The following is a 15,926-nucleotide window of genomic DNA, read 5'->3' as shown; positions in this document are numbered from 1 at the left end:
TCTCTAGAAAGTGTTTGCCAAGATTATTTTAAGAATAAAAATAACTAACCTGTAAAAATTGCTTTCACTCTTAAAGCTGGAGCAAAGATCAAGTAGTCCAGGAACAGCTCAGCTATTTTTATGTATTAATGTATAAGGCATAGAATATATAACTGTTTAGCTGCTTCCATTTCAGCACACAGGGTGTTAATGTGGAATGGTAAACTCATGGGAGGGGCAGTGAGAGTGGTCATGGAAGCAGCATCAGTAGGTTTCTGGCTTTTATTACTATGCAAAAGGAAATGAAGATTCCCCTTATTATTCTTAAGCATTTCTTTTATCTCTACTTTTAATATTTAGATTTAAAATGAATGGAAATCTCCAACTAATGGGGGTGAGGAGGTTGGGGGCATCTCCAGGATGAGACAGAGATCTGGGATTAGGGAGGCATCCAAAAATCAATGGGACTTAGTTGTGACTCACTACACTGGGGTATGGAACCTGAAAAGGCCACCTCCTATATCTGGACAGAAACCCCAGTGGATTGATAGAAACCCCAACCCACCCATAAAACTTTCAAGTCAAAATTTATCCTGTTGATAAGATATGCAGGCATCGGGGAGGGAGCAGAGACTGACAGAATTGCCAACCAATAACCATCCCAACTCGAAACCCATCCCATAGGCAAGCACTCATCCCTAGCAGTGTTAATGATTCTCTGTTATGCTTGCAGACAGGAACATGTTATCCTCTGTAAGGCTCTACCCAGCAGCTTTATCAGACAGATACAGACACTCACAGCCAAACAGTGGATGGAGATTGGAGACTCTTATGGAAGAACAGGAGGAAGGATTGTGGGCCTCACAGGGGATAGGAGCTGTTTTAGTTAGAATTTTACTGCTGTGAACAGACACTGTGAACAAGGCAACTCTTATAAGGACAACATTTAATTGGGGCTGGCTTATAGGTTCAGAGGTTCAGCCTATTATCACCAAGGTGGGAGCATGGCAGCGTCTGGGCTAACTTGGTGCAGGAGAAACTGAGATTTCTACAAGGTGCGAGCAGAATACCGACTTCCAGGCATCTAGGGGTAGGGTATTAAAGCCCACACCCACAGTGACACACCTACTCCAATAGGGTCACACCTAGTCCAACAGGACCTCTTCTAAAAGTGTCACTCCTTGGACCAAGAATATACAAATCATCACAGGAGCTCTGCAGGAAGACCAACAATGTCAACTAACCTGGACCATTGGGGTTCTCAGTGTCTAAAACACTCACCAAAAAGCTGAACCTAGGCATCCCTGCACACATGTAGCAGATGTTCAGCTTGGTCTTCATGTGGGTCACCAACAACTGGAGCAGGAGCTATCTCAAAAGCTGTTGCCTGGTTGTGGGATATGTTCTTCTAGCTGGGCTGTGTTGTCTGTCCTCAGTGGGAGAGAAAGCACCTAGTCTTGCAGAGACTTAACGTGCCAGTGGGAGAAGGGATCACCAAGGGGACCTCACTGGACAAGAGGAGAAGGGGGTTGGGGGTAAGGATTGTGGGAGGGGGTGACCTAGATGGGGGCAGTGAGTAGGATGTTAAGTGAATAATTTTTTAAAAATTCAATTAAATTTTAAAAAGCTTTTATTTTATATGTTTCTTTTTCCTTTGTTCAGTCTCCCTCATGTCATCTCTATCCCTATTGTCCTCAGACTTCTAAGCATCTTGGTACCATATTCTATGATCATGTGAGCCTTAGGCAGCTTCCCATGTGTTAGGCAAGCATGAAGTATGAAATATTCCAATCTTACTACAAGACTGTGAGCACACTGCTCCTTACTACCCGAGACACTTCTCCTGAGTCTATGTCTTTTGAGGAACATGAGAAATGTGATTCAATCAATCATCTTTAAAATACCAGTTATAGTGACAATGAGGAATAAAAGTGTTTGCAAAGGATGTGATAACATTTTAAGTAGGTCTCAATAGCAATACACTGATTTCTTGCAGACTGCTTGGAAAGTAATTATGGAAATGCAACATTAAATGGAAATACTGAGGAGTCTCAGGTGGGTAAGTTCCACCTGAACTCTTGGCCTGTTTAGTCATTCTGCAATTAGACTTGCTTACTGGCTAAGAAGAAGGGCTGGTGAGGCGACACACCTACCTGCTGACCTATTGGAAAATGCCTGGCTCACTGACCTCCACATGGGTCAAGTCTCTGTTCCTTTCCCATTTGTCATTGTGGTGGTTGGTGAGACATGCCCCTTTATTTTTGGTTTCAATACAAATTAATAACTATAGGAAAGTTTAGGAGGATTAAAATCAAGGCCGTTCTTATTCTGCGCAGTTAGCTTCCTCAAACTTTCTTGCAATTTAAATACAATTTCAACAATTTAAATCATGAATGTGCTTTTCTGGTATACCACAATATCACCAGCCCCACTTTCTAAGTTACTTAGGATGATTTTCTGAAACAAATTTCACAGATATAGAAAATTGAAGATAAGGCTAATGAATGTTTAGCAAGCATTTAGATAAGATGGCCTGCACTTTATGAAAACTTCTTGGCTAGGTGTCTTGATTAATGATGGCTGGCATACACTAACGTCAACGCGCAGACTAAACTTTTGTTTTGTGGTGTCTCTCATTGGGTACTTCCCCCAGACATTCATGTCTGGGTAGTTCTGTATGATCCTTGGTTTGTAACATGAGCTAGTTCAGTATTTTCCTCTAATGAACACAGATATGTGACTCTCTTCCGTTCCCGTCTATGCTTTCTTTAATTCTTGATAGCCCCCTAATGTACTGATTTCTATTATACAACAGTTAAGAAAGTAGGAAAATAGGGTTCTATAAGGAGTTTAAACTAAAAATGTATATTTTTTGCTATAAAAGATTAAATCCTCTGTCAACTACATGGGTTAATATTAAAAATTATGGAGATCTCATGATAGTCAGCCCCATAAATGTGAAGATTTTATTATAGATTGTTAGTTAACATCATCTTAGGTTACTTTTTTTTATGTGTATGGGCATTTTGCCCATATATGTATGTATGTATGTATGTATGTATGTGTGTATTTATGTATGTGTGTGTGTGTATATATATATATATATATATATATGTGTGTGTGTGTGTGTGTGTTTATGTACCATGTACATTCTTGGTGTTCTTAGAGGCCAGAAGAGGGCATCAGACCACTGGGACTAGTGCCAGGGACAATTATATATCTTGTGGATCCTGTTTACTCTGACTTGCTGTCTTTACACTAAGGTAGAATGGGTAAATTGGAGAGTGACTTTTTTCATTACTTATTTTCAATGATTGTCAGACAGTGCTGTAAACAATAAACCATGGAATAAGAAGACCAATTTCAAACTCCACTCGTAGCATAGATAATTCAGATCATGCCATATTCTTGTAGCTTTAAATCTTATGTATCAATGAATCTGGCAGTAGCATGTATCCATAATCACAGATCATTGTGGGCACAAATATGAGAACAGTAAAACTTCATGTATCTGACATGGCTCTACAGAGGACAAAACCTATGGGATAGATGATAGACAGGTAGGTAGGTAGATAGATAGATAACTAGATAGATAGATAGATAGATAGATAGATAGATAGATAGATGGATAAATGATAGATAAATAGATGGTAGATAGGTGAATGATAGATATGTAGATAGATAATTGATAGATAAATAGATGATAGATAAATAAATGATAGATAGATGATAGAAAAAAGATGGTAGATAGGTGATAGATATGTATGTAGATAGATTATAGATAAATAGATGAAAGATATATGATACATATATAGATGATAGATAGATAGATAGATAGATAGATAGATAGATAGATAGATAGACAGACAAAATGATTACTAAGTGATTTCATATGGGAATTGATGCAGTAATATTGAAATCATGAAGTTCCCAAATTGCCATCCCCAAACTAGAGAAATGGGAAAGGTGGTGGGGCAATCCATCCCACGACATGAGCAAAGGCTTGAACACTACTCTATCCTGTAGAGTAACTCTTGTTGGGGTGAAATGTCCCCCAAGCCAAAGCTCTTACGAGCCAGGAGCTCCAATGTCTTAAGGTGTGAGAAGGTATGACCCATCTCTGGAACAGAAAGTTCATTACATTCATACCACCCCTTGGCATATTCTTTTATTGAATATCACAGTGGTAAGGATGTATATTTTTCACTGAATATCTTGATCCAGATGATGACCATCTCGTGAGACACTTTTGCAGTTGTGTTTACTAACTTACATGGCATTCCTAAGCCCAGTCAAATTAACATCAAATTTACTATCACTCTATATAAGAGTGTTTGTTATTAATACAGTCATTGATGCCAATGTTTCAGAGTCTTATGTGTAAATGTGTTTTTATACTCCCAGTAGTTTATGAGATAGTGGAGGAGATGTTGGGATTATTATTTTTTTAATGACTGAATAAACAGTTTATACAAAGATTTGAATAAGTCATGTTGAATATACAAATGAATTTTTATAAAAAGTAAACCTAGGAGGGCTGTGGTAACCCAAAAGTAATTTTCACTTGTTTTCTTTTTTCTTTGTTTTAGAAAAAAATTACAGGGTAGAGAAGAGAGTAAAGTTTTCAATGAGGAGTTGTCTCACAGAGAATAAAATAGTCATACTACTGAAATCCTGTGGACCACAAGAATTTAACAATGATTCCAAGATAAACCATTTGTAGCTCATTCACTTGAGAATGAGGCTGAAATTATGCAGGGAAAGAATGAGCCAAAAGCAGAAGAGAATTAAATATGAATCAACCAGAAAAATGAAACAACACTAAAAAAATAAGTTCAGCTCAATTCTGGGAAGATAGCTTGCCTCTTACACAAAGGAACCTATTAAAAATTCAACCTGATGTCATCTTTATATTTAAACTAGTATTGATTCAAATCAGAAATTAAAAACATATGAGGTCCTGTCATGAAACCATGCTGAGATTAATAAGTCTCACTGCTTGCAGAGTTGTAAGAAATGTTATATAAACCCCAACAATATTCTGGCATAAATCAATACATGCTACAGATAGGATCTTTTAGGGGAGATTTTTACTGTGTATCCCAGGGTAGCCTTGAATTCACAACAATCCTCCTTCCTCGGAATCCTTAGTGATAGGAATACAGACATTAGACAACACAGCAGCTCAGGTATCACTGCATTCTGATCTAATGAGAATGTACAAGGTTAGGAATAAGACTGAAATAAGCTGGCATGGAAAGCAATATAACTCTTGCATATTGTCAGTACTGTACAATGTAATTGCATATTAAAACGTTTACTATAAAACCATCCAAGACCTAAAAAGGGAAGTAGACACAATAAAGAAAACCCAAATTGAGGCTACTCTGGAGATAGAAACCCTAGGAAAGAAATCTGGAACCATAGATGCAAGCATCCGCAACAGAATACAAGAGATGGAAGAGAGAATCTCAGGTGCAGAAGATTCCATAGAGAACATCGGCACAACAATCAAAGAAATGGAAAATGTAAAAAAAGATCCTAACTCTAAACATCCAGGAAATCCAGGACACAATGAGAAGAGCAAACCTACTGATAATAGGAGTGGATGAGAATGAAGATTTTCAACTCAAGGGACCAGCAAACATCTTCAACAAAATTATAGAAGAAAACTTCCCAAAGAGATGCCCATGAACATACAAGAAGCCTACAGAACTCCAAATAGACTGGACGAGAAAAGAAATACCTCCCGACACATAATAATCAGAACAACAAATGCACTAAATAAAGATAGAATACTAAAAGCAGTAAGAGAAAAAGGCCAAGTAACATATAAAGGCAAGCCTATCAGAATTACACCAGATTTTTCACCAGAGACTATGAAAGCCAGAAGATCCTGGACAGATGTTATACAGACACTAAAAGAACACAAATTCCAGCCCAGGCTAATATACCCAGCCAAAGTCTCAATTAACATAGATGGAGAAACCAAAGTATTCCACGACAAAACCAAATTCACACATTATCTCTCCACGAATCCAGCCCTTCAAAGGATAATAACAGAAAAAAACCAATACAAGGACGGAAACCACATCCTAGAAAAAGCAAGAAGGTAATCCCTCAACAAACCTAAAAGAAGACAGCCACAAGAACAGAAAACCAACTCTAACAACAAAAATAAAAGGAAGCAACAATTATTTTTCCTTAATATCTCTTAATATCAATGGACTCAACTCCCCAATAAAAAGACATAGACTAACAGACTGGCTACACAAACAGGTCCCAACATTTTGCTGCTTACAGGAAACTTATCTCAGAGAAAAAGATAGACACTACCTCAGAATGAAAGGCTGTAAAACAATTTTCCAAGCAAATGGTAGGTAGAAACAAGCTGGACTACCCATCCTAATATCTAATAAAATCGACTTCCAACCCAAAGTCATCAAAAAAGACAAGGAAGGGCACTTCATACTTATCAAAGGTAAAATCCTCCAAGAGGAACTATCAATTGTGAATATCTATGCTCCAAATACAAGGGCAGCCACATTCATTAAAGAAACTTTAGTAAATCTCAAAGCACACATTGCACCTCACAAAATAATAGTGGGAGACTTCAACACACCACTTTCACCAATGGACAGATCATGGAAACAGAAACTAACCAGGGACACAGTGAAACTAACAGAAGTTATGAAACAAATAGATCTGACAGATATATACAGAACATTTTATCCTAAAACAAAAGGATATACCTTCTTCTCAGCACCTCATGGTACCTTCTCCAAAATTGACCACATGATTGGTCACAAAACAAGCTTCAACATATACAAAAATATTGAAATTGTCCCATGCATCCTATCAGATCACCATGGACTAAGGCTGATCTTCAATAACAAAATAAATAATAGAAAGCCAACACACACGTGGAAACTAAACAAACTCTTCTCAATTATAGCTTGGTCAAGGAAGGAATAACGAAAGAAATTAAGGATTTTTTTGGAGTTTAATGAAAATGAAGCCACAACATACACAAACTTATGGGACACAATGAAAGCATTCCTAAGAGGAAAACTCATAGCTCTGAGTGCCTCCAAAAAGAAACTAGAGAGCACACACATTAGAAGCTTGACAACACACCTAAACGCTCTAGAACAAAAGGAAGCAAATTCACCCAAGAGGAGTAGACGGCAGGAAATAATCAAACTCAGGGGTGAAATCAACCAAGTGGAAACAAGAAGAACTATTCAAAGAATCAACCAATCGAGGAGCTGGTTCTTTGAGAAAATCAACAAGATAGATAAACCCTTAGCCAGATTCACTAGAGGGCACAGGGAAAGTATTCTAATTAACAAAATCAGAAATGAAAAGGGAGACATAACAACAGATCCTGAAGAAATCCAAAACACCATCAGATCCTTCTACAAAAAGCTATACTCAACAAAAATGGAGAACCTGGATGAAATGGACAAGTTTCTAGACAGATACCAGGTACCAAAGTAAAATCAAGATCAGGTTAATGATCTAAATAGTCCCATATCCCCTAAAGAAATAGAAGCAGTCATTAATAGTCTCCCAACCAAAAAAATCCCAGGACCAGATGTGTTTAGTGCAGAGTTCTATCAGACCTTCAAAGAAGATCTAATCCCAGTTCTTCACAAACTATTCCACAAAATAAAAACAGAAGGTACTCTACCCAACTCATTCTATGAAGCCACAATTACTCTGATACCTAAACCACAAAAAGACCCAACAAAGAAAGAGAACTTCAGACTAATTTCCCTTATGAATATTGATGCAAAAATCCTCAATAAAGTTCTCGCTAACCGAATCCAAGAACACATCAAAACAATCATCCATCCTGACCAAGTAGGTTTCATCCCAGGGATGCAAGGATGGTTCAATATATGGAAATCCATCAACGTAATCCAGTATATAAACAAACTCAAAGACAAAAACCACATGATCATCTCGTTAGATGCTGAGAAAGCATTTGACAAAATCCAACACCCATTCATGATAAAAGTCTTGGTAAGATTAGGAATTCAAGGCCCATACCTAACCATGATGAAAGCAATCTACAGCAAACCAGTAGCCAACATTAAAGTAAATGGTGAGAAGCTGGAAGAAATAACACTAAAATCAGGGACTAGACAAGGCTATCCACTCTCTCACTACCTTTTTCAACATTGTACTTGAAGTCCTAGCCAGAGCAATTAGACAACAAAAGGAGATCAAGGGGATACAAATTGGAAAAGAAGAAGTCAAAATATCACTCTTTGCAGATGATGTGATAGTATATAAAAGTGACCCTAAAAATTCCACCAGAGAACTTCTAAGCCTGATAAACAGCTTCAATGAAGTAGCTGGATATAAAATTAACTCAAGCAAGTCAATGGCCTTTCTGTACACAAAGGATAAACAGGCTGAGAAAGAAATTAGGGAAACAACACCCTTCTCAATAGTCACAAACAATATAAAATACCTTGGCATGACTCTAACTAAGGAAGTGAAAGATCTGTATGACAAGAACTTCAAGTCTCTGAAGAAAGAAATTAAAGAAGATCTCAGAAGATGGAAAGATCTCCCATGCTCATGGATTGGCAGGATCAACATTGTAAAAATGGCTATCTTGCCAAAAGCAATCTACAGATTCAATGCAATCCCCATCAAAATTCCAACTCAATTCTTCAAGGAATTAGAAAGGGAAATCTGCAAATTCATCTGGAACAACAAAAAACCTAGGATAGCAAAAACTCTTCTCAAGGATAAAAGAACCTCTGGTGGAATCACCATGCCTGACCTAAAGCTATACTATAGAGCAATTGTGATAAAAACTGCATGGTACTGGTATAACGACAGACAAGTAGACCAATGGAACAGAATTGAAGACCCCGAGATGAACTCACACACCTATGGTCACTTGATCTTTGACAAGGGAGCAAAAACCATCCAGTGGAAAAAAGACAGCATTTTCAAGAAATGGTCCTGGCACAACTGGCGGTTATCATGTAGAAGAATGCGAATTGATCCATTCCTATCTCCTTGTACTAAGGTCAAATCTAAGTGGATTAAGGAACTCCACATAAAACCAGAGACACTGAAACTTATAGAGGAGAAAGTAGGGAAAAGCCTCGAAGATATGGGTACAGGGGAAAAATTCCTGAATAGAACAGCAATGGCTTGTGCTGTAAGATTGAGAATCGATAAATAGGACCTCATAAAGTTGCAAAGCTTCTGCAAGGCAAAAGACACCGTCAATAAGACAAAAAGACCACCAACAGATTGGGAAAGGATCTTTACCTATCCTAAATCAGATAGGGGACTAATATCCAACATATATAAAGAACTCAAGAAGGTGGACTCCAGAAAATCAAATAAACCCATTAAAAATGGGGCTCAGAACTGAACAAAGAATTCTCACCTGAGGCAGAGAAGCACCTGAAAAAATGTTCAACATCCTTAATCATCAGGGAAATGCAACTCAAAACAACCCTGAGCACTTCACACCAGTCAGAATGGCTAAGATCAAAAATTCAGGTGACAGCAGATGCTGGCAAGGATGTGGAGAAAGAGGAACACTCCTTCATTGTTGGTGGGAATGCAAGCTTGTACAACCACTCTGGAAATCAGTTTGGCAGTTCCTCAGAAAATTGGTCATAATACTACCAGAGGATCCAGCAATAGCTCTCCTGGGCATATATCCAGAAGATGTTCTAACCGGTAAGAAAGACACATGCTCCACTATGTACATAGCAGCCTTATTTATAATAGGCAGAAGCTGGAAAGAACCCAGATACCCCTTAACAGAGGAATGGTTACAGAAAATGTGGTACATTTACACAATGGAGTACTACTCAGCTATTAAAAAGAATGAATTTATGAAATTCCTTGGCAAATGGATGGACCTGGAGGGCATCATCCTGAGTGAGGTAACACAATCACAAATGAACTCACACAATATGTACTCACTGATATTAGCCCAAAAACTTAGGATACCCAAGATATAAGATACAATTAAATGTATGAAACTCAAAAAGAACGAAGACCAAAGTGTGCACACTGTGCCTCTTCTTAGAATTGGGAACAAAACACCGATGGAAAGAGTTACAGAGATAAAGTTTAGAGCTGTGACGAAAGGATGGACCATCGAAAGACTGCCATATCCAGGGATCCATCCCATAATCAGCTTCCAAACGCTGACACCATTGCATACACTAGCAAGATTTTGCTGAAAGGACCCAGATATAGCTGTCTCTTGTGAGACAATGCCGAGGCCTAGCAAACACAGAAGTGGATGCTCACAGTCAGCTATTGGATGGATCACAGGACCCCAATGGAGGAGCTAGAGAAATTACCCAAGGAACTAAACGGATCTGCAACCCTATAGGTGGAACAACATTATGAACTAACCAGTACCCCAGAGCTCTTGACTCTAGCTGCATATGTATCAAAAGATGGCCTAGTCGGCCATCACTGGAAAGAGAGGCCCATTGGACTTGCAAACTTTATATGCCCCGTTACAGGGGAATGCCAGGGCCAAAAAGTAGGAGTGGGTGGGTATGGGAGTGGTGAGGGGGGAGTGTATTGGGGACTTTTTGTATAGCATTGCAAATGTAAATGAGGAAAATACCTAATAAAAATTAATTTAAAAAAAAAGTTTACTATTTGTCTTCTGAGCAGCAATCATGATACTCTGATAAGTGATACGAAAGAATTAATAATCGCTAGCTTAAAAACATATACAATGTAGATGGTGATAATAAACCAACTTGTAAAATAACATAACTAAGATCAACAGTCTAAAAGATTCAAATTGGTACAGCTTGAATAAGCAGCATGCGTGGGTGATTACCCAGGACTACCATGGAAGATGGTTAGGGGAGGCCTGAAACACTTTCCTTAAGGTGATGAAGCCCTATCCACTCCTACAGCCAGTTCTAAGCAATGACCCATGCAAAGGCACAAGGACAAATGATATGACCTTGGGAAGGATGACAATTAGATTTTAGCTGAAGTACAGGTTAGAGTATAGAAAATAATGGGTGACTTATGTGTGAGTGTTGGATTATGGGCAAGTCTTGAGATTTGAAAATTACAGTGTTGGTAAAAATAGGAATCTACTGAGTCTGGGAGTCTAGGGAGCAGGAATCTGTGATTAGAAGTCAGTGAGGAGAATAGAGATACCCATCTGCCCATCTTTCTCTCTCTTTCTCTCCTTCTTTCTCTTTCTTTCTTCCTTCCTTCCTTCCTTCCTTCCTTCCTTCCTTCCTTCCTTCCTTCCTTCCTTCCTTTCTTTCTTTCTTTCTTTCTTACTTTCTTTCTTTCTTTCTTTCTTTCTTTCTTTCTTTCTTTCTTTCTTTCTGTCTTTCTCTCTTCCTCCCTCCCTACCTCCCTCCATCTCTCCATTTCTCTCTCTTTCTTTCTCTCTCTCTTTCTCTCTTTCTCGGTTTCTCTCTTTCTTTCTTTCTTTCTTTCTTTCTTTCTTTCTTTCTTTCTCTCTCTCTCTCTTTCTTTCTCTCTCTCTCTCTGTCTCTCTCTCTCTCTCTTTCTTTCTTTCTTTCTTTCTTTCTTTCTTTCTTTCTTTCTTTCTTTCTTTCTTTCTTTCTTTCTGACAGTCCTAGAACTCACTCTGTAGACCAGGCTAGCCTTGAACTCAGAAATCTGTCTGCCTCTGCCACCCAAGTGCTGGGATTAAAGGCATGTGCCACCACTGCCCAGTGTCTGCACACCTGTTCGTCACTTGCACATGTCTCAGAATGTCCTGTGAATTTGGGGGCAAAACAAAGAATACTCTGAACATATTTAGACACATGGTGCTTATGCCCCAGTGAAAGGATTTACAAACACACAAGACACAAACAAATGCCATAATTACCAGATTACTGCAATGAAGGAAATGAAAGTGAATGAAGATGTGGGAGGTGGGGAGCACGAGCATATGCATGCATGTGTGTCCCCCCAACACAAACACACACACACACACACACACACACACAGAGATACATAGAATACTTGTATGTTTATTAAGACTGACCTCACTTTTCTCTGCTCCCAAGAGTCAAGAGTACAGCTCAGCTATGAGATTTATTTATTTATTTATTTATTTATTTATTTATTTATTTATTTTAAATTTGGAGCTAATGCAAGGAGAATGGAACCTCACCTCAGTGACATCCCCATTTGGATTTGAAGACTTGTTGATAGAATGCTTTCCTGGCATGCACAGGGTCTGAGTTTGATCCCTTCAATTAAAAACAAAGAATAGGTAAAGCTGAATAAAACATATGCAACAAAGAAGAGGAAACAGGAAGGCATAGAGAGATGATACAATTATATTATTATAAAGACTTACACCAAAAAGCATGACCTCAGTTCCAAACTGACGTCTAGTACCCTAACCATCGGCAACCCTACTAATTTACATGACAGAGTCCTCACAGCTATGCCCCACATACTGCCTCTTTATTTGATTTGTGTTTGAAATCATATACTTAGGATGTGGTCTTAGTCTGGTGAAGTGATTCCCAGGAGACAGACAAAATTCAAAACATTGGAGCACACTGGAATTTAGAGGGAGCAGGCAAGAACCAGGTGTTCAAGCAGACAAGATGTGTAATGAGTGAAAAAGGAAGGACCCCAGGTGCTTAAACCTCCTCTGAGGTAAAGAGGCAGTGTGTCACCAGAGCTAGGAGCACCCAGTCCATACATAAATTGAGTAAATGACCAGATGTCAGTTTGGAACTGAGGCTGTGAGTTCTAGCTTAGATCTTTGTAATAATATAATGGTATCCATCTCTCTGTGACTTACTCTTTCCTCTCTTTGTTGCATATGTTTGATTCAGTTTTGCCTACCTTTTGTTTTGTTTTAATTTGTTTTGTTGTGTTTTTGTCGTTATTTTGTGTTTTGTTTTGTCTTGTTTGTTTGTTTTTGAGTCATAGGGATCAAACCCTGCCCCTTCTGCATACTGGGAAATCACTCTATCAGTAATATTTGTGTTTTTCTCCTCAAGAGTTTAAGGATCCTAAAAAAATTCTTAACCCAGAGTGCATTATCAATACCACAGTTATGTGTCTTCATATTTATTTCCTTTTGAATTAAGATCTCATACAGCCTAATCTGCTCACAGGCTCACTGCTGAGGTTGGCCTTGAACTCCTAGTCTTCTGCCCCCACCTCTCAAGTATTGAAATTACAGATGTGTGATGGATATTCTTACTTGAGATGATTTTTCATTATTAATGTTACCATGTTTTAAAAGGTAATTTGCCAATTCAGGGTTGGATATGACCTTAAGTTTAGAATGAGGGATTTCTTTACAAAAGTTTTAAACTGCTAAAGGCTTGGTCTCTCGCTAGGGTGTTATTAAGACTGAGTGGAATGTGAGGGTTCCACCTGCACCAATTGACTCAAGTTACCGGCAATAGGACAGTATTATTATCCCTCATCTCCTCTACCCCCCATTCTGTCACTGTCTCTTTCTTGTTGAGGTTTGGTATTTTGCTGTGTATTGCAATGCTACCAGCAGGTCCCCACAGACAAGATAGAGTCCACAGATCGACCAAAATGATGCTATGTGACCCTGCCCCCAAGTTATTTCTAATTGGTAAACAAAGATGCCAATGGTCAATAGCTGGGCAGAAGAGACAGAGGCAGGGTTTGGATTCCCTGGCTTGGGGTCTGAGGAGAACCTAGAGGGAGAAAAGGAATGAAAGAGAAGCCACCATGAGTTAGGTGAGTGATAAAAATGTGGCCCCGAGGGCTGGCCATTTGGAGTTCAGAGCAGCCCAGATGAAACATAGTACGTATAATTTGGGTCCATCTTTAGGGAAGCAGATGCTAATAGCATAGAAGGTAGATATCTGCCCAGTTCTTGTGCTGTTTAAGGCTTATTGTAAATAATAAAAGTTGCATGTCTTTGATCTGGGAACTGAATGATCAAAGGTGGGGTAGAAACTCCTGATTGGGATTAAAAATTTCTACACTTTCTCCGATTTTCTCTGTCCTTGTGTCTCTCTGTCTCTCTGTTTCTGTCCCTGTCTCTGTCTCTGTGTCTCTATCTCTGTCTCTGTCTCTCTCTGTCTTTCTCTGTCTCTCTCTGTCTCTCTCTGTCTCTCTCTGTCTCTCTCTGTCTCTCTGTCTCTGTCTCTGTCTCTGTCTCTGTCTCTCTGTCTCTCTCTCTCTCTCTCTCTCTCCTCTTTCCCTCTGCTTCCTGGCTACAGTAAGTTGAGTAGATCTGCTCCATTGCACCTCAACACCAGGAAGTTCTGCTTCACCACAGGCCCAGAAACAATAGAGCCAGCTGACCATGGACTGAAAATGAAACTCTTTTTTTTTTTTTTATAAATTGTTTCTCTGGACTGGAGAAGTGGCCCAGAGGATCAGAGGAGTGCCTGCTCTTCCAGAGGTCATAGGCTCATTTGTGAGCGTCTCCACCGCTGCTTACAGCCATCTGACCTCCACTTGCAGGGCATCTGATATCCTCCTCTGGACTCCTTGGGCACCACGTATGCTAGCGGTACAAACACACACACATAGGCAAAGATACAATTTGCTAAACGCATGAAACTCAAGAGGAATGAAGACCAAAGTGTGGACAATATGCCCCTTCTTAGAATTGGGAACAAAACACCCATGGAAGGAGTTACAGAGACAAAGTTTCGAGCTGTGATGAAAGGATGGACCATCTAGAGACTGCCATATCCAGGGATCCATCCCATAATCAGCTTCCAAACGCTGACACCATTGCATACACTAGTAAGATTTTGCTGAAAGGACCCAAATATAGCTGTCTCTTGTGAGACCGGGGCCTAGCAAACACAGAAGTGGATGCTCACAGTCAGCAATTGGATGTATCACAGGGCTCCCAATGGAGAAGCTAGAGAAAAGTACCCAAGGAGCTAAAGGGATCTGCAACCCTATAGTTGGAACAACATGATGAACTAACCAGTACCCCGAGCTCTTGTCTCTAGCTGCATATGTATCAAAAGATGGCCTAGTCGGCCATCACTGGAAAGAGAGGCCCATTGGACACGCAAACTTTATATGCCCCAATACAAGGGAATGCCAGGGCCAAAAGAATGGGAATGGGTTGGGTAGGGAAGTGGCAGGGGGGTATGGGGGACTTTTGGGATAGCATTGGAAATGTAATTGAGGAAAATACGTAATAAAAAAAAATAAAATAAAAAGGAGAATTTGCACAAAAAAGGAGAAGGTTTATGGTAGGTATGTGAGAGAGAATCACCAGAGTTGGGGACCTCTGGGAGAGTTCAGGGTGGACACGACTCTGAGCTGGGTCAGGTGAGGAGATGGGGAAGGAAAAGAGGGGAACCAGGTACAGCAACCAGGAGCCCCAAAGGCACAAAAAGAACAGGCAACCAAAATGGTTGGATCATATAGGGAAGAGCAGCCCAGTCCTGTGGGCTGGAGAGTTCAGGATGGTGGGGTGAGGTATGCCAGCCAGGAGAACCCTGCTACAGGTAAGTACTGAAGGGTGCCTGGAGAAACTGGTGGCCAGGTCTGCTTGGATATGTTAAATAGGCACCTCAGCATTTGTCCAGCATTTGAACCCTAACAGGAACCAACTGCCACACATTTTCCACTGACCATCACAATATGCTTTGGCCTGTTTGTCCTACCATTCATAAATAAATAAATAAATAAATAAATAAATAAATAAATAAATAAATAAATCTAATAAGACATTTTATTTTTAAGTCCTGGAAATGGATGAGTGTAGATCAGGGTGTAACCCTTGCAACCAATGCTTCAGTTCCTCACTTGTAAAATAAATGTTCTCTCTCTCTCTTTCTCTCTCTCTCTCCTTCCTTCCTTCCTTCCTTCCTTCCTTCCTTCCTTCCTTCCTTCCTTCCTTCCTTCCTTCCTTCCTTTCTTTCTTTCTTTCTCTCTCTCTTTCTTTCTTTTTGGTTGTTTGTTTGTTTTTGTTTGCT

This window comes from Mus caroli, unplaced genomic scaffold (genome assembly GCF_978045245.1).
Source record: "Mus caroli unplaced genomic scaffold, Mus_caroli_1 scaffold_1, whole genome shotgun sequence".
Lineage (NCBI taxonomy): Eukaryota > Metazoa > Chordata > Mammalia > Rodentia > Muridae > Mus > Mus caroli.
Note: the sequence above shows the minus strand (reverse complement) of the source record.